This window comes from Microcebus murinus, chromosome 12 (assembly GCF_040939455.1).
Source record: "Microcebus murinus isolate Inina chromosome 12, M.murinus_Inina_mat1.0, whole genome shotgun sequence".
Taxonomy (NCBI): domain Eukaryota; kingdom Metazoa; phylum Chordata; class Mammalia; order Primates; family Cheirogaleidae; genus Microcebus; species Microcebus murinus.
This window is the reverse complement of record NC_134115.1, coordinates 85,848,617-85,872,978: the sequence shown is the minus strand read 5'-3', so window position 1 is coordinate 85,872,978 and position 24,362 is coordinate 85,848,617. Positions and strand designations below refer to the sequence as shown.

Sequence of the window (24,362 nt, the reverse complement as noted above, 5' to 3'; positions counted from 1 at the left end):
TTCTTAGCTCATGTCTTGAGAAGCCCTGACAGAGAATGGAGGCAATGCTCTAGCAGACTCTAAAGTACTCCACCCCTAAGTTAAAGGACCCCCTTTTAATAACTCATATTAGGCCTCAGTATTATTAACCGGTTATTTTTTGCCCCATACCTGGAACCTTCATAAAGTCTGTAGTGAGAGTTGGCTGCCCACCAGCTGAAACAGGCACAGATCTGGGTAAGCTGGGGACTCAGGGAGGGCAGTGGAATGGTCAAGGACAAAACTGCCAGGGGGGTAGTTATGTCTGGAGTGCCGGTCAAATGCACGTCAGGACACAGCTATAGGCCACAGAGAGGAGCTGGAGGGAGGCCTGGCTGAAGGTCACGGGCAGCTCTGGTCACAAGATGAGTGCCCTGGACTTGGAATGCATGGAAACTACCCGGCAGCCAACTAGCACCTCTCCCTGGTCACCCCGCGTCTGTGAATGGCAGCACTGTCCTGGCAGTTGTCTCCACAAGAGAACTCAGCCAAGCCTGAGCAGGCTGCACCCTTCACACCTCACCACTGAGACCACCACTGAGACCATAGCAATGACAACGGTATTCACTAATGCAGCCACTTGACAAGGATCCCCTACATGGACAGGGTGCTTCACGTGTGTCACCTCACGTAACTCTCCCCACTCCCATTCCAGCAAAGAGGAAAAGGGCTCAGGGCTCATTTTCTTGAATGAATACTAACTCCATTTTTCTTTTCTTCTGTTCTCTTCTCCTTTCTTTTTTTTTTTTTTTTTTTTTTTTTTTTTTTGAGGTAGAATCTCCCTCTATTGCCCAGGCCAGAGTGCAGAGGCATCATCATAGCTCATTACAATCTCCAACTCCTGAGCTCAAGTGATCCTCCTGCCTCAGCCTCCCAAGTAGCAGGGGCTACAGGTGTGCACCACCACACTTGGCTAATTTTTTCTATGTTTAGTAGAGATGGGGTCTCGCTCTTGCTCTGGCTGATCTCAAGTGATCTTCCTACCTTGGCCTCCCAGAGTGCTAGGAACCACTTCTTTTCAAAAGCAGAGAGGAATCTCTCTGAGATGCAGAATTTACCTGTTTACTATGATTTTCCTTGTTCTGAGCGTGTATATTTGCATTTGGTTTCAAATGTGTGTTTGACCTACCTCAGTTATATTTACTACCCTTTCAAACACGTACAGGAATCGCTTTGCAAATGTATATTATTGCCCTTTTAAAGTTTGTGATGATAATGGCCTCTCTCCCCATTGGATCCCAAATCCAGTCCTGGAAAAGTATGGCTTATAATCAAATATAAAACCTAATTCATAAAACTGATGTTCAAGGACTGAGGCATGGTTGTTGCCCAATTTCAGGCTATTTGCTCCCTTTGTATCTTTCCTAAACTTTTTAAATAAACAGTAGGAGTGTGTGTGTGTATTTATTTCAGAGTCTGTGGTCCCATTTCCACGCTGTAATAACTTAGGAAGACCCCTGGAAAGGGGGCAGAGGGAACCCCACAGTCAGACAGATCTGGGTCAGACCCTGGCTGTCTACACACGGCTGAATGATGCTTATCTTCTCAGAACGTCCATGTTCTCATCTTATGAGTATATTACTGTATCTGTGAATTTCATTATAAATGAAATTAAAACACACAAAGCACCTAGCACATGACGGCTCCTTGATAAAGTTACCTGCCTTCCTCTTTCCAGGGGCACACTGCTATTAAGTGACAAAGGCAGCATTCACACTCAGCTCTAACTCCAAACACCTTCTTCTTTTTCCCACACCACACTCTGATTGCTGCCTTGAATTATTAACAAAATTCATTATTAGTTCTCTTCATTTTGTTGATGTCATGCAGGCAGGAAACAAAGCAGGTACTTAATACATTTGCCCTAAATTTAGTTGGTTTGAACATTTCCCAGACCCTGATTCAAAAACGGTATGTGTAGTTCTTGGGTTTTGACAATTCTGTGAATGAACGAAGTGTGAATGAGCGAAGTGTGGAAATCTCCCAAATTCAGAGCAGAGAGACTTATCAAGATGTGAGAAGAAATGAGACCATTCTATCTGTACTAAAATAAGTAACTGGGCCCAACCTCTTTAGACTTGTTCCTCTTCTGTGTTTGGCCTTATAGGATTACAAGAGGTTCCATCTGTGTGAAGTGGGTTTAGGAAAATGTGAAGTAATAGAACAAAACTCTTCCAGTCACTAATGCTTAAAAAAAGTCCATGCTATGGAACTGATCTGTGTGTACTCAAGTTAAAATTGACCAGAGGAGACAAGGCTGGTTCTAGAAGGGAAACAAAGGTTGGGGCCAAGGCCAGGACGGCCCTGGTAGCTCTGCGTCCTTGGTGCGCCACTGAGCCACCTGTGGGCTGCCACCCGCCCTCCCTCCAAGGGCACCGGGCCCTCATCTCTCCCAGGCCGTCCTTGGCTCTGACTTCTCAGCTGAGGTCGCCTGGATCTGAGAGGCGACTGAGCCTGTACAGTCCCTTGCCAGCTTCTTCTGGGACCTCTCCTCTGTCACGTGGATGTTCCTGGGCTCATCAGGGAAAAACAAGCTGTGAGAAGAAAATTTCCTGCCACCAAACTTACACATTTCCCTGCATCCTCTCCCTCCCTCTGGCTTTAATAGAAGAGGGGCTGTTTCCTCTCCAGGGCCCACTCTCCTCCTGGCCTGGTCCCACGCCCTGCCTTCTCAGAGGCCTGGCTCTGATGCCCTCTGTGTCTTCAACCTCTTCCTCCCCAAGTTCTTCCTGCTAGCACTTTAATGTGCATAAGCCTCTCCCATGAACATAATAATGATGATGAAAAGGCACCTCTCCTAGACTCCCATCCCCTCCAGCTCCTGCTCACTCCTGCTTCCCCCTCCTGCCTGCCTTCCTGCCCCCTGTCCCTTCCCAGGCCCTCTTGGGCCCCAGCCATACCTGTCACCCACCATCCTTGCCTTTGCACATTGTGTTCTCCCAGTTGTCTTCCCACCTCTTGAGCCCCTCATTCTCAGTCTTATCTTCCAGTTGTTTCTTTCTTTTCTGATATATCCTCCCAACCTCCCCCAAATCTGTCCAGGGTCTTCTGCATTCTTTGATGTCTGTATTTCTCTCTGGAAGATCACATGTTCTGACTGCATGTACACACGTGCTGTGCCAGCCCATTTCCTGGGCTCCAGACCAGGATGTCTAGCTACCTCCTGGCCACACCATCTTTGGCATCCCACAGGCACCTCAAAATCAGCTAGCCCAGAACCAAAAGGGTGTCTGACCGGCTGCCTTAAATCAAACACATGTAACAATGTGAGGTTCATTAGAGACATTCACTTTGACAGTCAAAGGAGAATGTTTATCATAAAGACACCATGGGAAAAATCCCTAACTGGTGCAAAAACAACATTGTCTTAATACCCCCACCTGCAAGCATTCCTGGGTGGCAGCAGGTGGCAACGTTTGTTTCTGCAAAGCTCCTCTGGGCCACACGGCCAGGAGGTCCCTTCCACCAGCTGCCAGCTTTGTGCTTAGAGTCTGGGAGTCAGATGACTTGAGGTGGCCTGACAAAGGCCTGATCCTGACTGTGTCTGGGGTCCATGAGATGAGGCTCTAGAAGAGGAGACGTGGGGAGTGGTGACAAGTCCTCCCTGAAGACGCCACAACATCTAGGCCTCCAGGTCATAGGATGCTGGTGCCAACACGTGGGCCTTTCACATGTGTGCTTAATTCTCACTGCAGTCTTCTCCAAATCACGTTCATCAAATATGTCCATGTGGAAAATGTATCGCCTTAAGGAAAAGCCACTAAACCTGACCTCCGGGACCACCACCAGGCTGGCACCAGCCAACAGCACCATGTCACCTCTGTGCTCAATGGCAACATTTTCTCCTTCCTCCTCCTCCATGTTCTCCCCCTTCCTCCTGCCCCACCCTCTGGCAGGAAAAAGAAAAAGGAAAGAACTGCCAGATTTGCTTATAAACAATCTTCGGAAGAACTGGTGGGAAAATTCCTCACTTAGCCAAAGGAGTTCTAAAACACCATGGGGAGGAGGTGACCCCCTGGGGCACTTGGAGAGACAGTGCCAGTTTTGGGGAGGGGAATAGGGTTTGACGTAGGAATAAGGCATCTCAGGGCCTAGACTCTGGTGACAGGGGTTAAGAATGGGCTCAGGAGATAGGAAAGGCCAATAGTAGTGGTTGGCATATCCTTCAGGGACTTCCAGGCCTTGTCACCCACAAGGAAGTCACAGCAGCAATGGTGCATGATGTCTACACTCTCCTGGGTGGAAGTGGGGTCCTGGGGCTGGATGTAGGAGTGACAGAGCTCCCATGAGAGCCTCCCTCCTGAGATCTAGCAGAGGGGCTGGCTCTGGTCTCAGGAGTGAGCTTAGTGCCTGACTTTCTTCATCTGAAAAATGGCATTAATAATAGCACCTAATAGGGTAGATAAAAGGATTAAAATGAGCTGGTATTTGTAAAGTGCTTGGAACAATGTCTGATACATTTGAAGCACCTTTACTGTGTTTGTTAAATAAATTAAATACTGTGCATGGGGAAAAGCAACACTGAGCAGAAGGGAGCTAGGACTGAAAATCCAGGCCAGGAGAGCCCCTGGACGAGGGTCAGGGCCCAGCCAGAGGGAAGAAGCAGCAAGATTTACTGAGCACCTACTTTGTGCCAGGAACTGTGCTAACATTTCACAGGCGTCACCTCACCTCATCCTCACAGAGCCCGCACAGAGGATATGATTGCCCTGACCTTCAATTTCTAGATTAAAAAAATATGCAAAAAGCAGGTGGATTAATTTGTGCAGACCACACAGGCGGTTGATGGTAGAAGTGATGGGAGCTCATGTTCACCAAAGCCAGGACAGAGCTGCAGGCCTCAACTGAGGCCCTGGCAGGCTCCCAGCCAAGAGGAGAACTGGTGACATGAAGGGATGGACCAAAGCAGCGGCTGGGCAGGGACTTCTGAGAACCCCCTGCCTGAGTCAGGACCAGCCCAGGAATCAGACCACCACAGCCAGAATGGGGCACAGTGCCGCTGGCAGCACAAGCCGGGCTTAAAAGGCAAAAGGCATAGTAGGAACCAGGGCTAAAATGCCCAGCAGCTACACAAGGAGCTGCCCCTAGGAGCACAGGCTCAAGGATATACTGACTCAGGCTCAGAAAGACTGTCACTTGTCGAAGGTTAGCCCATTAGTGTGGGAACTGGGATTCAAACCCTGGTCTGATTCCAGAGCCCAAACTCCGGATGGTGCCAGAAAAGATAGAACTGAGAACAAGCCGGGACTGCTAAATAGGCTAAGGGAAGCAAAGAGGATTCTGAGTTCTTTTAGGCAACAAATGTGCCATAGTTTATGGATGTGCTAATTAAGAAGAATGCTCATCTGGAGCCCTGGTCCCCTGGCGCAGGCCGGGAGCACATCCAGTACCACTGGTTCTCCCCTGGCTAAGAGCTGCAGTCTGGCAGATCCTAGTAGTTATTCACGAAATACGAATGCTTTGATTTGTATATATTTCACTGTAAACACAATTAAATATCTATTCTCCTGTAACTCTTAATGAGACCATTAATCAAATGTGCGAGAGTGCAGTCTAGTTAGTCCGTGACTAAAAACAGGTTTCAAAAGGTAGAAGCTGATTCTGTCATCTGTCCCCGTGACAAACCCCAAACCACCTAAAATTCTTGCTATCTTGAGTTCAAAACAGGTGACATGTTCAAATGACACCCACCACACACATATGCCTAACATCACTCCCGACACCCCTCTGACAAAGCACAGAAGTAAAATATAAACTTAAACTAGCAAAGAGAATGGGAGCAGAAGGGCATTACCCTCAATCGAGGGATGTTCAATACATTCCTGGAAATCAGCATAGTTTTTGATTAAATGGAAACAAAAGTCTCAAGCTAGAATATGTCATGAGGGGGCTGCAGAGACAGTGGAGTCAGGCTGCCGCGGGGGCTTCGGAGAGTCTCCAGGCTAACAGTCATCAGGAACAACGAACAGGGGACAAATGAAAGTCAGTGCACAGGCCACGTCTCAGCTGGCACCCCTTCCTGCTGCCTCTAAGCATCCACCCCAGGCAAAAAATAGGGTGGGGGAATTAAAGGTTCCCATGCTGGTGCCCCCAGAATAAAGCTCCCCTCTTGCTGGCATTTGGAAGGCTGACCCTGCAGGCCAGTCCCCACCCTGGGATCCTGCAGTGCAGACACACCTGCTGTGCTCCGCCCAGGCCATTCGGCACTTCCAGGCAGACCCCACCTCAGAAGAAAGGCCACGTGGGAAAAAACCACAAGCCTCTACCAGTCACCGGGCATATGAGTTAAACCAACAAAATGAAAGAAAAAGGCCAAGATAAACAAAAGTGACCTTAGAAGAAAAAGAGATAATTCAGAGACGAAAACTTAAAAAACAAAACAAACAAAAACTTCTAATGTACTCAGACACTGTTATGAATATGAAAAGTCCAGATGAAAAAAGTTTTTGCAAAACAAATACCTGATAAAATTTTTAAAAAGACTTGTCTATGAAATATGAAGAACTGTAAAAAATCAAAAATGAGAAAACAAACTCAAATTTTTAAAAAGTGAAGAAAAGATTTATTCAGACATACAAAGAGGATAGCATAGATGGATGGCAAGTAAACACATGAAAAGATGTTCAGCATCTCTGACCATCAGGGAAATGCAAATTAAAACTACAATGGATACCACTACATACCTACGACAACGATCTAAAATAGCACACACAACTGACAACACCAAGCGCTGACGGGGATGCAGGACAGCTGAGCACCCTTAGGTCTGCAGAACAGCACAGCCATTTGGGAAAGCAGTTGGCAGTTGCTCATAAAGTTAAGCATACACTTAGCAAATGACCCAGCAGGTAGGTATTTACCTAATGCAAACGTATGTCCACACAAAAACTGTATGTGCATGTTTATGGCGGCTCCATTCTCTATTTCCCTAAATGGAAACAAGCCAGAGCTCCATAAATTAGTGAGGGGATAAACAAATCATGATACAGCCACATAATCAAATACTGCTCAGCAACAAAAAAGGAATGAAGTAGTAATATATACATTAATGCAGACAGATGTCAAAAGCTTTATGCCAAGTGAAAGAAACCAGACACAAAAGTATTATATGATTTCATTTATATGACATTCTAGAAAAGGTAGAAACAGAAATGAGATCCTTGGTTGCCAGGGACTGGAGGCAAGAGGCAAAATGACTGCAAAGGGGCACAAGGGAACTCTGGGGGTGATGGATAAGTTTTCTATCTTGATTGTGGTGGCTACATGAAAACACACATTCTTCAAAACTCACCAAACTGTTCACTAAAAAGGATGATTTTTACTAGAATGTGACTAAAAAACAAAAGGAGAGTCCAACCAAGGAGAATCACAATGGAATAACAATAACAGCTGTGCAAAAAGGACCAAAGAACTAGTTCAAAATGCAGTAGGACAAAGGGCTCCTGGAAGGAAGTCTCTGGGAAAAAATAAAGGCAAGATACAACAGATACAAGGCAAGATACAACAGATACAAGGCAAGATACAACAGAAATCAAAATATAACAGAAAACTTGAAAACTGATGACACAATGAAGGCAAATAATGATAGAGAAAAGGCAATTATAATCTCCAGGAATAACAAAAAACAAGGAATTCCTATTTGTATCTATTTAAGTATTATACATAGTAATATATTTTTTAAATGTTTTTGAAACAGAGTCTCACTCTGTCACCCAGGCTGGGGTGCAGTGGAATGATCTCAGCTCACTGCAACTTCGAATTTCTAGCCTCAAGCCATCCTCCTGCCTCAGTCTCCCAAGTAGCTGGGACTACAGCTATGCACCACCACACCCAGCTAATTTTTCTCTTTTTTTGTAGAGACAGGTCTTGTTCTTGCTCAGGCTGGTCTTGAACTCCTGAACTCAAGAAATCCTCCCACCTTAGCCTCCCAAAGTGCTAATTATAGGCGTGACCCACTGCACCCAACCTATTAATATTTTATATACTATATATTTAAATAGTATATATTTAATTTATAATTGTATATTTTAATATTTACATATCATATATAGATATATACCCAATATCAAGCAATTGGATTGAAAGAAAGAGAATCTGCTGGTCTTTGACATGAGGCATACTCTCTTTTGAATGGCCCAGGATCACTAGCAAATGGAACATGATCCTGGCATACTACTTAGCTTGGCTTGTTAACAAGCCTGAATAGCAGTTACATAGTCATGAGTGCTGTTTGTTGGTTTCCAACTTTTATAGCCCACCTAAGGAAGAGTGCGATGGGCTTGGTTGTGGCTGTGGAATGCCAGAATGCTACACTCATTAATTTGGCAACACGAAAGTGCAACTAAGAGAGAGTGGGCAGTGGGGACCGGGAGGGAAGGCGCAGCAGGTGAGCAGTCAAGAGATGCTATTCAAAGCTGGAGAAGCAAGAGAGAGGTTTCAGTGCACTAAATAAAATTCCAAAAGTAACTAGTAGAAAAAACACTTTAAAGAGTTTACCTTTGGGGAGGGGACTGGGGTAACAGATCAAGGTTTTTCTTCATCAGCTCTTCTGTACTATTCGATTATTATGTACAGGATTATTTTGAAAAAATTTTAGTAGATGACTTATTACACATTGCAAACCTTCTAAAACTAAAATTTAACAGTTGAGTAACTACTCCTAAATATACAAAATTTTTATAAAGTCATAACCTGCTTGTAATGTGTCAGGGCCAGCATTTATAAATAACAGGCAGTTTGCACATGACCACTAGATGCTTCTGTACTTTTGATGGAGTAATCATGTGAAATTCGTGATCAGCTGGACCTCAGGGAACACACCTGTCCTGCAGAGAGAGCTGGTAAGGCTCGAATCAACTGCACGCAGGTCCCGTGCAGCACAAAGGCGGGCACAGCTCATGGGGGGAGTCAGAAAAGCTCCCGGGGGAGGGGCTGTACTGCCAGGAGCTGCCCTAACTCTTGGAACAAAACCAGCTGCAATGCAACGTGGAAGGAAAAGAAAGGGGAAGGAGGGAAAGGCAAAAGAAGAAAGGAGGCAAGGGAAGAGGAAGAAGTATTGAAATAAAAAAGGGAGGAGGAGGAACAGAGGGACCAGGGAAGGGGGGAAAGGAAGCTGGGAGGGCCAGTTAAGTGCCAGGACCCTGCTGGAGAGGTTCCAAGGCCAACGGACAAGGCCTTGAGGAACTTGGTGTCTGCTCAGTGGAAGAGACAGACGGGAACATAAATTACCATAACTCAAGGTGACAAAGGACAACTGCACTTTCCTGCTTTATTTCCCAAGGTTGAAGTCCTCAAAGACACCTCCTAGATCCACACCTTCTCAGTGCCTGTCAGTGGGCTGAGGTGTCTTTAGCTCTTTCTTGGATGATGGTGATGGTGATGATGTTGGAAGAGGAAAATGATGAAAAGAAAGGATGAAGGAGGACGGAAGAGAAAGAGATAAGGAAGGGACAACAGTAATTGACAGTTTATAAAGCACATCCACATTCATTCTTTTCCCAAGTTAGTTTTAGGAAATTCAGACATCAACCGAACCAACAGGCTCTGCTTGCATGGAGCTTACCTCCCACAGGAGGGGGGAGCGAGCAAATTAGTAGTAAGTCAGATAATGATAAATCCTTTGGAAAACCATGAATCAGGATGAAGGAAGGGACTATGTGGAGGGGACATCTCAGGGGGCCTGAGAAAGTGGCATGGGGTGGAGAGATGAAGGAGCACAGTCTGCAGGTAGCTGGTGGAGGAAGAGCACATGGAATGTCTGAGGTAGCCGATGGCTAGAGCGTGATGAGCCTGGGGAGAGTGGGCGGTGAAGGGGTGAGAAAGGACGGGGTGGGAAGTCAGGTCACAGCCCAGCCTTACTTAAGGGGATTTAAAGAGTGGAATTGTTTTTCTTTAGTGGGCTGGGAAGGCAAGGGAGGGATGGAGCAGAGGTAGCTCCCAAACCTCACACTGAGTGTTAGGTAGATTTTATTGCCCTGATACCATGAGCAAGAGTGTGGCAGAGAGGGGCCGAACCCCTACAGCACCCTTCTACTGTACTGTAATCTAGTTTGGTAACTGCATGGGGCAGTCTCATTTTCTCACGTGACAGCAATTCCCTTCAGTGATTTGAAATAAACACCTGCTAGAGGCTGTCTGCATGGAGAAGGGGAGGAGGCAGGGAGAAGAGAACACGAGACCTCCCAAAGGCCTCAGGACCCCTGGGCAGGCAAACCACAAGAGGGAAAGCTGCACAGTGGACAAATGCCGCGCTCCGTGCAGCCGGCAATGTGCCTGCACGCACTCCCTGGGTGAGCAGAAGCCAGGCATCCGTCTTCCTCAGCTTTCAGTCACACCGTTTCTATAGAATAGCAACTCATTTACAGCTACAGCCGCTACTGTTTCATCAAACTACCGGCTGCTTGGAAAACATGTAGATTTCGGGTCATGAGGATGATGCAAATTTCCCAAAACATTCCCTTTCCAGCCCGAGTGCTGTGGGGCTCTGCACAATTAGAACCAGCTGTCAACGCAGGGCAGCAGCCAACTGCAGGCTGCAAACAGTCTCCTGTCCGCGTGACAGAGCAAGGGCCCCGCACGCAGGGCGGGGAGGGCAGCCGCCAGCAGCTCCGCTGACGAGATTAACAAGCGGATGCTCGGCCCGCCGGGCCACACGATCTTTTTCATTCTTACCCCGGGGACTGCGTTCAATTCCCTTTCTCCATCATTCTTGGGAAATGTTGTTTTTTTTTTTCAAATACATCATTCCTTCTTAGAGGGACAAGTGGTGTTCAGCCACCTGAGGTTGAGCAATAACAAATCTGTGACATCCTTTAAAAATTAAAAATGTATTTAAAAGAAAAAAATATCATTCAGATGTGCTCTTTTAAAAAAAAAAGAATACATTCTGTTTTTTTTATGAGAGACCTAGTACATATTCATTATAGGAAACCTGGGCAATCCAGAAAGGCAATGAAGAAAATTTAAATCACCCTCGCCTAACACCTAGAGAAAACTGAAGTTTACATGTTGGTCTGTAACAATAACAACGACATGTACCGAGCACTCACTAAGTGCCAAGCACGATGTCAATCATTCTACATACACTGATCCACTGCTCACTGAATTCTCACAACAACCCTATGAGACAGGAACCATTTCTGCCACATTTTACAGATGAAGAAATAGATGCTTAGTTGGAGAAGTTAAGCAATTTGCTCGAATCCTCACATGTGCTCGATGTGAGAGCCAGGATTAAGCCCAAGTCTGTGGGTCTCTGGAGCCGGGCCCTCAGCCACGGGGCCCCTCCTCCTCCAGGACATGACTCCCACACTCACAGATGCGAGACACACACATGTGCACACGTTTACTCTCGACTGAGCTCATGCTGTATCTGTGGTTTTATAATCTGCTTTTGTCCTTAATATTATACAAACATTTTCTCACATCTGCCCCATCCCTCCTTTTCAGAATTCCTGTGATACACACATGACATCTCCTAGAAACAGTTCATCACATGGATTGTTTTTGTCTTCTTTTGTTTTTCCCTTGAGTTTTAGGGAAAATTTTAGCTCGTCTCTTAATTTATTACTTTGGTTTTCTGCAATATCAAATTTGCTGCTCACTTTTTCCATTGCAACTTAAATTTGGTAATCAGTTTCTCAGCACAATTCAATCTTTCTTCATCTTGATCTTCACATGCTTGCTGCAGGGTCATTCTGAACCTTGTTGGGAATACAAAATTAAATTTCTGGAACTGTCTGCTTCATAGGAAGGCGCAGACTCTGACTTAGTCTTGTACTACCTTCTATTTTTGAGCAACTGAAACTTTTCTATGTCTGATGAGTATGCTAAAAACCAAGTAAGAAACTGAAAAAGTTAACCCAAAGGTTCCAAGGCCACATGATTTTACCAGTGAATTCTCACAGCTTTTTAAAGAACACGTAACTCTTATGCCAAATAATTTATTCCAGAGCACAAAAAGTGATGGAAAGAAATCTCAAACCTAACAGGTTTATCTAAGAAATACGAGAGTCAGCTAATGTTAATATTTAAAGAAGCACATTGATGATTCAAAGAAAAAAGTGATATGATCCTCTCAATAGGCATTAAAATGGTAAATACCAAAATGTAACATTCATCTGAGATTTTAAAAAGAAGAAAGAAAACTTCTTAGAAGCTTAGTTAATACCTATCTCAAACCAACAACCACCATTATACAACTAAGAGAAACACTACAGGAATTAAAATTAAAATTAGAAACAAGTGGTGCAGCCTTTCTCAGCTGGGTTTCTCGTGTGAACCACAGAGCATAGATGATTTCAGTGACTGTTTCTTAACTCTCCTGAGAATGATACATTCATTACATACAATGGGCCTTCAGGCTTTAGGCTTGATTCTCTCATGGAACCCTGGTTGAGAAAGCGTTAGAGGCTATAACCCAGGGCTGTCCAATAGAAACAATGCAAGTCACATATTTTAAATTTTATAATAGCCATTTTTTAAAAAAGAAAAAAGAAAACTGATAAAATTAATTTTAACAATTTATTTTAACTCATTATAGTCACGTGCCAAAAAAACGACATTTCCGTCAACAATGAACCCAGTGGTCCCATAAGATTATAATGCTGCTGAAAAAGTCTACCCACCCGGTGACGTCATAGCTGTCGTGAGGTCCCTAACGACACATTACTCACGTTTGGTAATGCTGATATAAACAAAGCTACTGTGCTGCCTGTTGTATAAAAGTATATAACACAATTAAGTACAGAACCTAATACTTGATAATGATAATAAATGACTATGCTATTGGTTTATGGGTTTACTGTCTTTTTTATCATTGTTTTAAAATGTACTCCTTTTACTTATAAAAAAAAAAAAAACAAAAACAGTTAATGGTGAAACATCCTCAGGCAGGTCCTTCCGGAGGTATTCTAGAAAGAGGCGTTGTTACCATAGAGGACGACAGCTCCATGCATGTTCCTGCCCCTGAAGACCTTCCAGTGGCACAGATGTGGAGAGGAAGACAGTGACACTGAGGATCCTGACCCTGTGTAGGCCTAGGCTAATGTATGTGTTTGTATCTTAGTTTTTAACAAAAAAATTTAAAAAGTAAAAAAAAAAAAATTAATAGAAAAAAGCTTATAAAAGAAGGATAGAAAGAAAGAAAGAAAAGACCAGGTGCAGTGGCTCAGGCCTGTAATCCTAGCACTCTGGGAGGCCGAGGTAGGAGGACTGCTTGAGCTCAGGAGTTCCAGACTAGCCTGAGCAAGAGCGAAACCCCATCTGTACCAAAAATAGGAAAGTTAGCAGGTGTGGTGGCAGGCACCTGTAGTCCCAGCTACTCAGGAGGCTGAGGCAGCAGATCACTGGATTTCAGGAGTTTGAGGTTGCTGTGAGCTATGATGATGCCACGGCACTCTACCTGGGGAGACAGAGTGAGACTACTGCTCAAAAAAAAATAGTTTTTTGTACAGCTATATAACATATGTTTGTGTTTTAAGCTGGTTGGTCAAATGGTTTTTTAAAAATTTAAAAGACTTTTGTTTTTTTGAGACAGGGCTCTTGTTATGTTGCCCAGGAGGTCTCGAACTCCTGAGCTCAAAAGATTCTCCTGCCTCACCCTCCTGAGTAGCTGGGACTACAAGTACATGCCACCATGCCTGGCTAAAAATTTAAAAGTTTACAAAGTAAAAAAGTTACAGTGAGCTAAGGTTAACTTATTATTGAACAAAGAAAATTTTTTACAAATTTAGTGTAGCCTAAGTGTCCAGTGTTTATAAAGTCTACATAAGTGTACAGTATTGTCCTAGACCTTCACATTCACTCACAACTCACTCACTGGCTCACCCAGTCCTGCAAGCTCCATTTATGGTAAGTGCCCTATACAAGTGTACCATTTTTTTTATCTTTTATATAGTAATTTTACTGTACCTTTTCTATGTTTAGGTACACAAATACTCACCATTGTGTTACAACTGCCTACAGTATTCAGTACAGTAACATGCTGTACAGGTTGGTAGCCTAGGAGCAATAGGCTCTACTGAATAACCGAACAGCCAGATAGCCCAGGTGTGCAGGAGGCTATGCCATCTAGGTTTGTATAAATACACTCCGATGTTCACACAACGACAAAGTCGCCTAATGACACATTTCTCAGAAAGCATTCCTATCCTTAAGCAACATGCAACTGTTTATCCAACATACTATCTTTTCAACATGAAATCAATATAAAATATGACAAATTATTGAGGAAATGCTTTCATTTTTTTGGTACTAAGTTTCAAAAATCTGGTCTGTTTTTTATTCTTATAGAACAGGGTCCTGTTCCCAGGCTAGAGTAATAATAATAGCAGCAGATAAATAGCTTGCTTACTGAATGGCCAGGTGCTAGGCAAAATACTTGTCTTATATTATGCCCCTTAATCATCTCACAATGGCACCCATGGGAAGGGCTGTTATTGCCCCAGTTATACGTAAGTAAAATTGAGATTCTAAGAGAATAATTAACTTGCCCAAAGCCACACAACGAAGAAGTGACAAAGTGGAACTCAAATCCAGGTCTGCATGACTCCAAAGCCCAGCCTCTTAACCACTGTGCTATCAGCCCGGGCAGGCACTGTTACCAGGATTTTCCACCAGCGTTTCAAATAATATTGACTGAGTCTCTAAAAAGTGAGTGGCACTACAGGGCTTACAGAAGGAACAAAAGCACAGGGAAGGAAGAGAAACACAAGAAACTATATGTTTCCTCCTCTCCTCTCCTCTCCTCTCCTCTCCTCTCCTCTCCTCTCCTCTCCTCTCCTCTCCTCTCCTCTCCTCTCCTCTCCTCTCCTCTCCTCCCCTCCTCCCCTCCCCTCCCCTCCCCTCCCCCCTCCTCTTCTCTTCTCTTCTCTTTTTTTTTGAGACAGAGTCTCACTCTGTTGCCCAGGCTAGAGTGCCATGGTGTCAGCCTAGCTAACAGCAACCTCAAACTCCTGGGCTCAGGTGATCCTCCTGCCTCAGCCTCCTGAGTAGCTGGGACTACAGGCATATGCCACCATGCCCGGCTAATTTTTTCTATATATTTTTAGTTGGACAATTAATTTCTTTTTATTTGTAGTAGAGACAGGGTCTTGCTCTTGCTTAGGCTGGTCTCGAACTCCTGACCTTGAGCGATCCGCCAGGCTCCACCTCCCAGAGTGCTAGGATTACAGGCGTGAGCCACCACACCTGGCCTCCTACATTCTTTTTATACATTTTAAAGTCTTGGGCCAGGTATACCCAGCACTTTGGGGGGCCAAGGTAGGGGGATCACTTGAGGCCAGTAGTTTGAGACCAGCCTGAACATCATAATGAGACACCATCTCTATAAAAAAAATTTACAAATTAGCTGATCTTGGTGGTGTGTGCCTGTAGTTCCAGCTACTTGGGAGGCTGAGGTGGGAAGATTGCTTGAGCCCAGGAGTTCAAGGTTACAGTGAGCTATGATCAGGTCACTGCACTCTAGCCCAGGCAACAGAGCAAGATTCCATCTCTAAAAATAAATAAACAAACAAATAAGCAGGTAAATAAAATAAAGTCTCAAAAACAGACCACAAAGTAGATTTTACTATTCTATTTGGCAGATAAGAAGACTGAAGCTCACAGAGATTAAGTAATTTACACAAGTTTATCTTGGTAGCAAGTGGCATAAGCCTGACCTTTTAACACACAACGTCCCAGAGGGAGAACGAGGTATGAGGTATGATAACCAAACAGGAGGCAAGGGAGTGGACAGACTTCAAACAGGCTGGTGGGGCAGGGAGGTCTGTAGAAAATGAAGTGCCTCTAGGTTGCACAGGGGCTCAAGGAAGTCCCCGCCCCCAGGCCATCCCCTCCAAGCCCTCCCTGCAGTGCCAGTGCAGCACAGAGGAAGGCAAACTGCAGAAGGGGGGAGAGGGTAGATGTCCATTCATCAAGATAATAGTTTCATTCAACACTTCACACCCAGAGTCTTTCCCCTCACCCCCTACCCCAGCAACTCCCTTTCTGATCACAAGCAGCCTGGAGGCCCTAGACAGAACAGGGTTTCTGGAAACAATACAGTGACAGCAATGGCTACCCAGTGGCTCGTTTCACAGAGTGCTGGGCTGTTCTGACATTCGCACTGCGATGGTGACTACAGATGGCTGGCGGGCAAGCAGGCAAGCAGACCAGGAGGAATGGCTCTTTCAGAAAAGCTGTTTCTTTTCCTTAAAGGCTGAAACAGAAAACCAACCTTTCAAACCCCAGATCTATACAGGGATGCTTACTGAAAAGTGTGAGGAGACCTTTCAGACATTTGGAGCCAAAAGCCTTCAGTGGTGTGAAACTCCTTTTTAAGGCTGGGAGTGAGACCATGGCTTTGATCCCAGCCTCAGGCTGGCTGCTCTGCTCCCCTTAGCTGCTCAACTGTCTCCAGCCCCCTTTAATCAGTGACACTGTGCAAGGCATGGGGACAGAGCAGTGGCCAGGCAATGCTTGGCCTCCAGTGGAGAAGACCGGCATCAATCCCAAACATGTTACTAAGCTCAGAGGTCAAGTTCAGAGTGCAATCAGAGAGTACGGTGGGGGCTGGCTTAGCTGAAGGGGAGACCAGCGTGCCAGGCAGAGGGCAGCACACGCACAGGCCTAGGGGCGGGTTCCGGACCCGCGAGGGGGCCAGAGCAGGTGAAGAGCGAGAGTGGGGAGGGCCAGAGGGCCGCAAGGGAAGAGCAAGCGGGATCGCGCCTGGCCTGCACACCCACCTGAGGGACTTGGGATTGATCCTAAAAGCACTGAGGAAACCACTGGAAATGGCGAAGAGGCTCAGTGATGTGTGTAGACAGAGATGTAAAACCACAGGCTGGGCAAAAGGGTAGGATGGGCAGACGTGGGTGTGGAGATGCCTGCCGGGAGATAAGTGCCCAGGTGAGAGTAGTGGGACTGGGGACAGAGAGGTGGAAGGAGGGATAGAGGACTCATCAATGTCACATGCTAGGAGGAAAGGGTGGCTGAGGAATGGGGCTGCTATCTGCAAAGTGGGACAGGCTCGGGGACAGGCAGTACAAATCCTGCTCCACAGGGAAGTTTCTGGGCATAACATTTTGAAGGGCTTTCACACCTCCAAAAAGTTTATCTGCAATGCAGAAGAGGAAGAAACACTAAAACAAAACAAACAAGCAATCACAGCTCATTTTATGAGTAGGTTTTATCCAAGAACCTCATATTTTCCACTGAAGGAAAAGCCAGTCTAAAAAACTTTCAATATGTACACTCGGGAGAAAGAAACAATCTCCAGCCATAAACTAAAACTGTGCTTTAAAGTCTCACTTCCCAAGAGAGCCGGGGCCTCAGGGCCCTCCTGCAGTTGGGCCCTGCCTGTCCGCCTGTCTAGTCGGAAGGTAAACAACACAGGCTATTTGCAATGACAAGCAAACACTAATGAATTTTGGAGCACGTCTGGTGCTTGCATTTATGGATCATAAAATCATCTGGCTTCTTCTCGCCCCGTGCGGACATGCCAGCGAGGCAGCCCCAAGTATTTACAGCAGGCCCGGCTGCCAGGACCACTCCGTGAGCCTGAAGCTGGGAACGGCAGGACCGCCTATTTACCTTCCCATTACATACAAACCAATTTTTATGCTCTTCAGCCTAAATCTTGGCATGCAAAATCCTATTATCCTATAAAAAAGTATTTGTTTTTTAAACATCTTGGAGTGGGAGGGAGAGTCAAGCTAACTGTCTCAATTGAATCCAGGTACAAACTTAGTCAGAAGTTACCAAAATGGCTTTTTAAATACCAGCCAGATATAAACAAATGATTTAAAATGCAATCTGGGGGACATATTATTTGTCAAATAAACCCTACTGAATTCTAAGAGTCCTGAGGAGGGGCACTTCCATGCAAAATGGGCTCTTGGTCTAGGGGCACCATTGCAACCCCAGCCACCAGCAGATTCCTCATTGCCCAGCTACGGCAGAGCCCCCGTCCTGGACCACCCCACCATGACCACCTAGGAAGAGGGAGCCACAGTGGAAAAGGAACTTCTTCCACCCCTGGGGAGGTCTGGGGTAGCCTCCACAAAACCCAGATGGCCCCCACCGGCCCCTGGCTGTCTGGCACCCTCCAGAGGCTGACCTTCATCCCAGGGAGAATCAGCACATCAGAGACCACAGGAAGCTAACAAAAATAGAGAATGAGTTCCCACATAAGGGGATCCTTCTTCACCCCAAATAGCTATGTGAAGCTTAGTTTCTAATGGCCAAGCATCCCTGCACCTGCCCCGAGCCATGTGAAACTAAAGGCTGCCTGAACGTGGATGATCTCACAGGAGCTGTCGCTGGTTCCCTGATTCCCCCACAGGCCCCCAGCCCCCAGCCTCTGCTCAGACGCTGGCACGATGTGAACGAGAAAGGCACTGATGGGAGCAGACAGGGCTCTCAGAGACAGACAGTCCCCAGGAGGCAAATAACATATTGGGACAAGGGGACACTGAAGGACACGGTTCCTCATCACTGGCATTTGGGGAGTATCTGCCCAGCTGTGGCCACTGCCACGTCTCTGGGAATGGCACCTTCCCTCCACCCCATCACAGCAAGGGAATCCAGGTAGTCACTCTGAATGACATGAATCTGACCACCACACCAGGCAATTAATAATTCCTCATGTGTGAATTTGGAATCTGATGGAGAGTGAACAAAATGAATCAGTCTCCAGGACGCGAGAGCCCCAGGGCAGCCCCCCTGTGCCCGCCTTGTACACCAGGGAGTCTGGGGAAGCCAGGCCAGGCAGGAGAAAGAGGGCTGATGAAGGACGGAGCAGAGCCGCCCTCTGCCTCTACCTTCCAGAGATGCCCCATGAGTCTTGCCACAAATTCCCCTTCTGGTCAAGCTGGCTTGCCTGGCTCGCCCAGTCACCACTGCTCTCTTCTCAAGCCCTTCAGCTGGGGCGGCCTGAGGAAGGGAAGAGAAGGCCTTAGGAAGCTCTTGCCTCAGGGAAATGGAGAACAAGAAGGAATCCACGGACCTCCTTGGAAGAGTCAGGAACCACAGACAGGGCAGGGCTTCCAGCTCTGAGGGATTAGGACTCTGTGGACATTCCTGACGCGCTACTTTGCTTCCCTGCTTCCCTCCACATGGCTCAGCAGGTGAATGTCAGCAAGCTCAGGGCTGTGGGCTAATCCTTCAGGGGAATGGAAAGGGCAGAGGTTAAGACAGTATTCCAACCCACAGGTACGCTGGGGACATATTTTTCCAGGGTATGAAGTGGATGGTGGTAGCTTTAAAGGAGAGGAATGTCAGTCTGGACTCTTGGGCTCAAAGACTCGGAGAAGTGAGGCAGATTGCCTGAGGCCACAAAGCACCAGATTGCCACCTGGGTGGGCCACACAGCAAAATCCATGCTCACAGCCCCTTCATGTTTTACCTGCCAACTCTTATTTCCCTCGGGCCTAAATCAAAGAAACACAAAGAAAGATATTTGTGACCACTGATAATAAAAAATAATGAAATCAGACCCCTCCTCCCCAAAGGGGGCTATTTACACCCACAACCTTCAGTGAAATGTGGCCCTGCATGACAGAGGGCATCCCGTTCGGCCGAGCCCCTTGCTGGATTGGAGGATACACGTGGACTGGGGGTACTGGGGAATCTGAGCTGCTCTGCACACTGAGAGATGGATGGTCCTGGGCCACCCCGGATAAAGGACAAGGGGAACGAAGAGCTGCAGAAGCAGAAGGGGCGAGAGCAGCTGCAGGGCCCACAATGATGGGGCATCCACTGGGTGCTTTAGAAACAGTGACGCCTGCAGTGACTGAGAGCTGTGGGCGGGACTCCCAAGCTTCTCTTTCGGTGACGTCTACATGGCTCCTTGGCGCTTTGTATGACAGATTCTTTGAGAGGAACTGGCACTGCCGCAGTACGGCGTGGAGACGGTCTGTGTGAAAGCAGCAAGCCCTGGCCTTCCCGATCCGTAGGCTTGGGATTCAAGATTCAAAACCAGTCTACAGGCCGGGCGCGGTGGCTCACGCCTGTAATCCTAGCACTCTGGGAGGCCGAGGCTGGTGGATCATTTCAGCTCAGGAGTTCGGGACCAGCCTGAGCAAGAGCGAGACCCCGTTTATACTCAAAATAGAAAGAAATGAATTGGCCAACTAAAAATATACAGAAAAAAAATTAGCCGGGCATGGTGGCGCATGCCTGTAGTCCCAGCTACTAGGGAGACTCAGGCAGGAGGATGGCTTGAGCCCAGGAGTTTGAGGTTGCTGTGAGCTGGGCTGACGCCACAACACTCTAGCCCGGGCAAGAGAGTGAGACGCTGTCTCAAAAAAAAAAAAACAAAAAACAGTCTACACACATCTCAGAGGGACCTCTGGGTGACGAGGGTGACAAGAATTAAGGGATGGGAAGAAGAGGAAGGAAAGGAACTGAGCATCAACCACTTGCTGAGCATTGATTACTTTCTGGCCAGTGTTAGGTAAGCATTTAAATTCGTTGTCATATGAATCCTCCCAATAACTGTGAAGTAGGTACTATTATCACCACTTTACAGGTGAGATAACAAAGACTGAAAGACACTAAGCCCACACGTACACAGTGCGTTGAGGTGGAGCAGGACCTCAGCCCAGTTCTACCTGCACCATAACTCATGCTGTTCACCAGGGTGCCACACAATCTGCCTGAAGGCAAGGTGCTAGAGCTCTGGCTCTTCCTCTTCCTTTCCGGAGAGTTCTAGGCAACCGAGGATCCTGTCCAAGATGCTCAACTCCACCCCGTCCCACCTAATTATCACTAGCACCACTTCTCCCAAGGCTGCCTTGACAGGTTTTGTTTCCCTGGTCCCGCTGGGGTCCTGGTCCCCAGGGATACTTCAGCCACTACCCGAAGCTCTAGTGGTAAGTCAGCCCCCCCAAATCCCTTCACAAGCCTAGGGGTCCTCCTACAAACAGGGCCAGGGACAGCTACTTCTACCAACCTGGAGTTCTGCCAGAGGACATGCAGATGAGGCCCACAGAATAGCCCAACTGGAACTTTCTGAGCAAAAGCGTTCTGTCTGCACAGTCACGTTTCTGGCATTGGACACCTCACGCGGGGATCTCACAGGTACCTCCACCTCAACATGTGCAAAATCAAATTCTGCATAGACCTGCACCCCCCCACACACACACACACACATCACCTGCTTTCCTTGACCAGTCTCCACTGTCCAGGCCAGGAACTCGGGAGATATCCTGACTCTCCTGACTCCTCCCTCTCTCACAACCTCCACAGCCACCCTAGAGCGCCAAGGCCTGCGGCAGCAGCACCTAGAGATCCCTGCACCCATGTGGGCCACCCTTTTCCACCGCATTGTCCTCACAGACCTGTACATTGCCCTTTACCTAGACCACGGGAGAGTCTCTAACTGCTCTTCCCCACAAGTCGCTTCTGCACGGGGCAGCCGCAGCAATCCCTGCAAGCCGTGGGAATCCACGGAAGCCGCAGTGCCGGCGCCCCTGTTGGAAACTCTCCGCTGTCTTCCTGTTGCCGGCGGGGTAAGGTCCAAACTGCCTGAACTGGCAGACAAGGGTCTCCCGGCCCCAACCCCTGGCTGGCTCTCCAGCTCACATGTGACACTGGCCTCTCCACAGTGAGACCCAGCCACACCGAAACGTTTCTTGCGGTTCTCTGCCCTCCCTGTCTTGTTCTCTCTCACTCCATCCTTGGTATGTGCCGCTCCTTCTGCACGGAACACCCCTCCTGCCCTCCCCGGCTCCAGCTTGTGCCTTGGGCAGTGGCGTATACGCACCGTTCAGAGGAGCTTTCCTGAACCTCCCACCACCCCAGACCACACTGGGGGCTCCTCCTCTGTGCTTCCACGGCATGTGCAACCCCACCACCACCACCACCACACCTGCTGTTCTCTATTGCATGTTTAGTGAGCTGTCTGTCTTCCCTCCACAGACTACAGGCACCGCCCAGGGATAAGGCCTAACATCCCACTTTGTTCACCTTTGTATGTCTAGCTCCTCTCTACGTACCTGGCCATGGAGGATGCTGAATAACTAATTGTGGACTGAATGACTGTTATCCTATATCAACTAGCAGGAAGTAAAGTGATTTTGAAAAAGTAAGTTTTCCAGAAAGCAGGGTTTAACTCTTTAGGTAGAGTAACTTTTCATTCAGTGCATCCATGAAAGTTTACAAAACAAATACTGTGTGCCCAACATCATGCCAAGCACTTGGGAGACAAAGACACACTAGATGTGGTCCCTGCCCTTGGGTCTCTGGAATCTTTGGAATGGATGGAAAGTTCCAGGCTCCCTCCCCAGTAAAATATGAGTAACAAAGGTACGTGAAATTTTGCATATAATTTATCTTAACGTTAAATTTAAATGAAAAATCTTTTCAGAAATTGTTTTGCCCTCCTCCCTCCCTCTCTCATTTCCCCTCTCTTTCTTTCATGTATAAAAGCTAATACCAATTTCCTGAAAGGAATCAAAAGAAATCCAAATTGTGCCAATAAGATCAAAAATGCAAACTACAATGCCTGCTGCAGTCTGGCACGAGAAGCAGTTACCTGGGCCAATGTGGAGACCACAGAGTCAGACCACCTGGGTTTCTATGCGCCTTATACCACTGACCAGCCCTATGAATAGGACTGTTTTATTAACCTCTTTGGGTCTCCTTCTTTGAAAATGAGGATAATAAAATTGCCTGCCTTATACTAATGTAAATATTCAATGGATTAAATCATGTAAAATTATTAGAATAGTGCCTATCATGTAGCAAACATTCAATAAACACAGTTACAATGATAATTATTGTTGAATGTAAAATTGGATTATGAAATACACCTTGACATCTGACACAAGACATGTATCCTTGACACCAGACACCTTTGCATTAGGTCAACCTGACTTTTTTGTTTAGATACCAAAATGCTTGAAAACCTGGACTCCCAAAGGAAGGGAGTGGTGTACCAAACCACCACCCACAAATCCCACCAATAAGACCCAACGAATGTCAGATATCAAAATCAGCACCATCCTCCCAGGGTTCTCCAGCTGAATCAAGGCCATATCCTTTTCATTTTTCTCAAGTCCCTGAGGAAAGTAATGTCAAGATCTCTTTCATAGATGGTTTGTCCCCACAAAGGACTGTGAATCCATACGCTATTAGCCTTCAAAAAAGGAGGACAACGCTTCAGGCCTCTGCAGATTTCTGGTGCTAAAGACCTGGCATGACTCTGCCACTCCCAAGCTGCACAAACATTTCTTCTAGCAGGAGAAAGTTTGCAGATTTGTACACCCAACTCTCTCCTTCTAGAAGGCAGCATGGCCAAAAACGCCCATTTTCCAGCAACATCAATGGTGAATTGAAAAGTTTACCTCATTCATATGGCCAAAAATATCTAGTAAGTAAGCCAAGCCATGAATGAATTCCTCTTTCTCTGTTTCGTGGGTTTTCCTTTCCTTTCAAAGAAAAAAAGTAGAACTCCAGTCTGAAGTTCTGTCAAGTACTGCAAGACTTGTCCTTTGGAGAGCCGGCGAACTCCTGTGTAGTCGAAGCAGTTTTCTGTTCTGCTCCATTTCATAACAAAACCTCCTGAGAAAGCAGTGACTCAAGGCCTGGCTCTGATGAAATTTAGGACTTTCAAAGCAGGCTTTCAGGACCATTGCAAACTTTGACATCAATGCATGCTGGCACAGAAAGTCCCTGCCACTGACAGGTGGGCCTTCTTGCTTCATCAAAGCAACAAAACCAGATGTATTGCCAGACAAAGCAGATACTTCATCTGTGCACAGATAGCCTTGACATTCCTTTCAGTCAAAATTTACCTTGGCAAAGAAACTGTTTGTCATTTTGAAGACTTCAAATTTCCCAAAGGGGTTTGCAATATAAGAATTCTTGGATGTCAACAGCACGGAGGTAACAGATACCAACAGGGGCTCGTTGCAGTGTCCTTAGCAGCTCGTGCCGTGCACTGAGTTTCGGAGAAATGGCACAGCTGCCAACTCCTCCCATGACTTGCTTCAAAAATCCCACGAGACAGGTGAGCTATTCTGGAAATCACATCATTTGACACAGGACCTGCTTTAATCTCCTTCCTCTGCTCCCAGCCACAACTTGGCTCAGCCACGTCTAAGTTGCACAGCGTCACCGAGTTTTCTCCTGTCACAGTGGCTTCTTTTGTTTGGCAATGTAATAAGCAGCTTCGAAGGGTATTCTAGAACAAGGCTGCTGTGTTAGGGTGACACTGAGTCTCAGAGAATTGCCAGCCTTTCCACGTCAAGCCTTCTTCTCACGGATAAGGCCCCCTCTCCTCCGTGAATCTTCAGGAGGTGGGTGCCCCTTCCCTTTCACAGGTGTCAGGCGGCCACTGACAAGAATCCTGCCACTGCAGC

General features: G+C 46.7%; 1 protein-coding gene across 6 annotated transcripts in view; it reads right to left on the bottom strand.

The window, feature by feature from the left end:
• RALGPS1 (Ral GEF with PH domain and SH3 binding motif 1) overlaps window positions 1-24,362 on the bottom strand; it is a 269,878-nt gene that overhangs the window by 172,903 nt on the left and 72,613 nt on the right. The gene's annotated exons all lie outside the window — the stretch shown is intronic.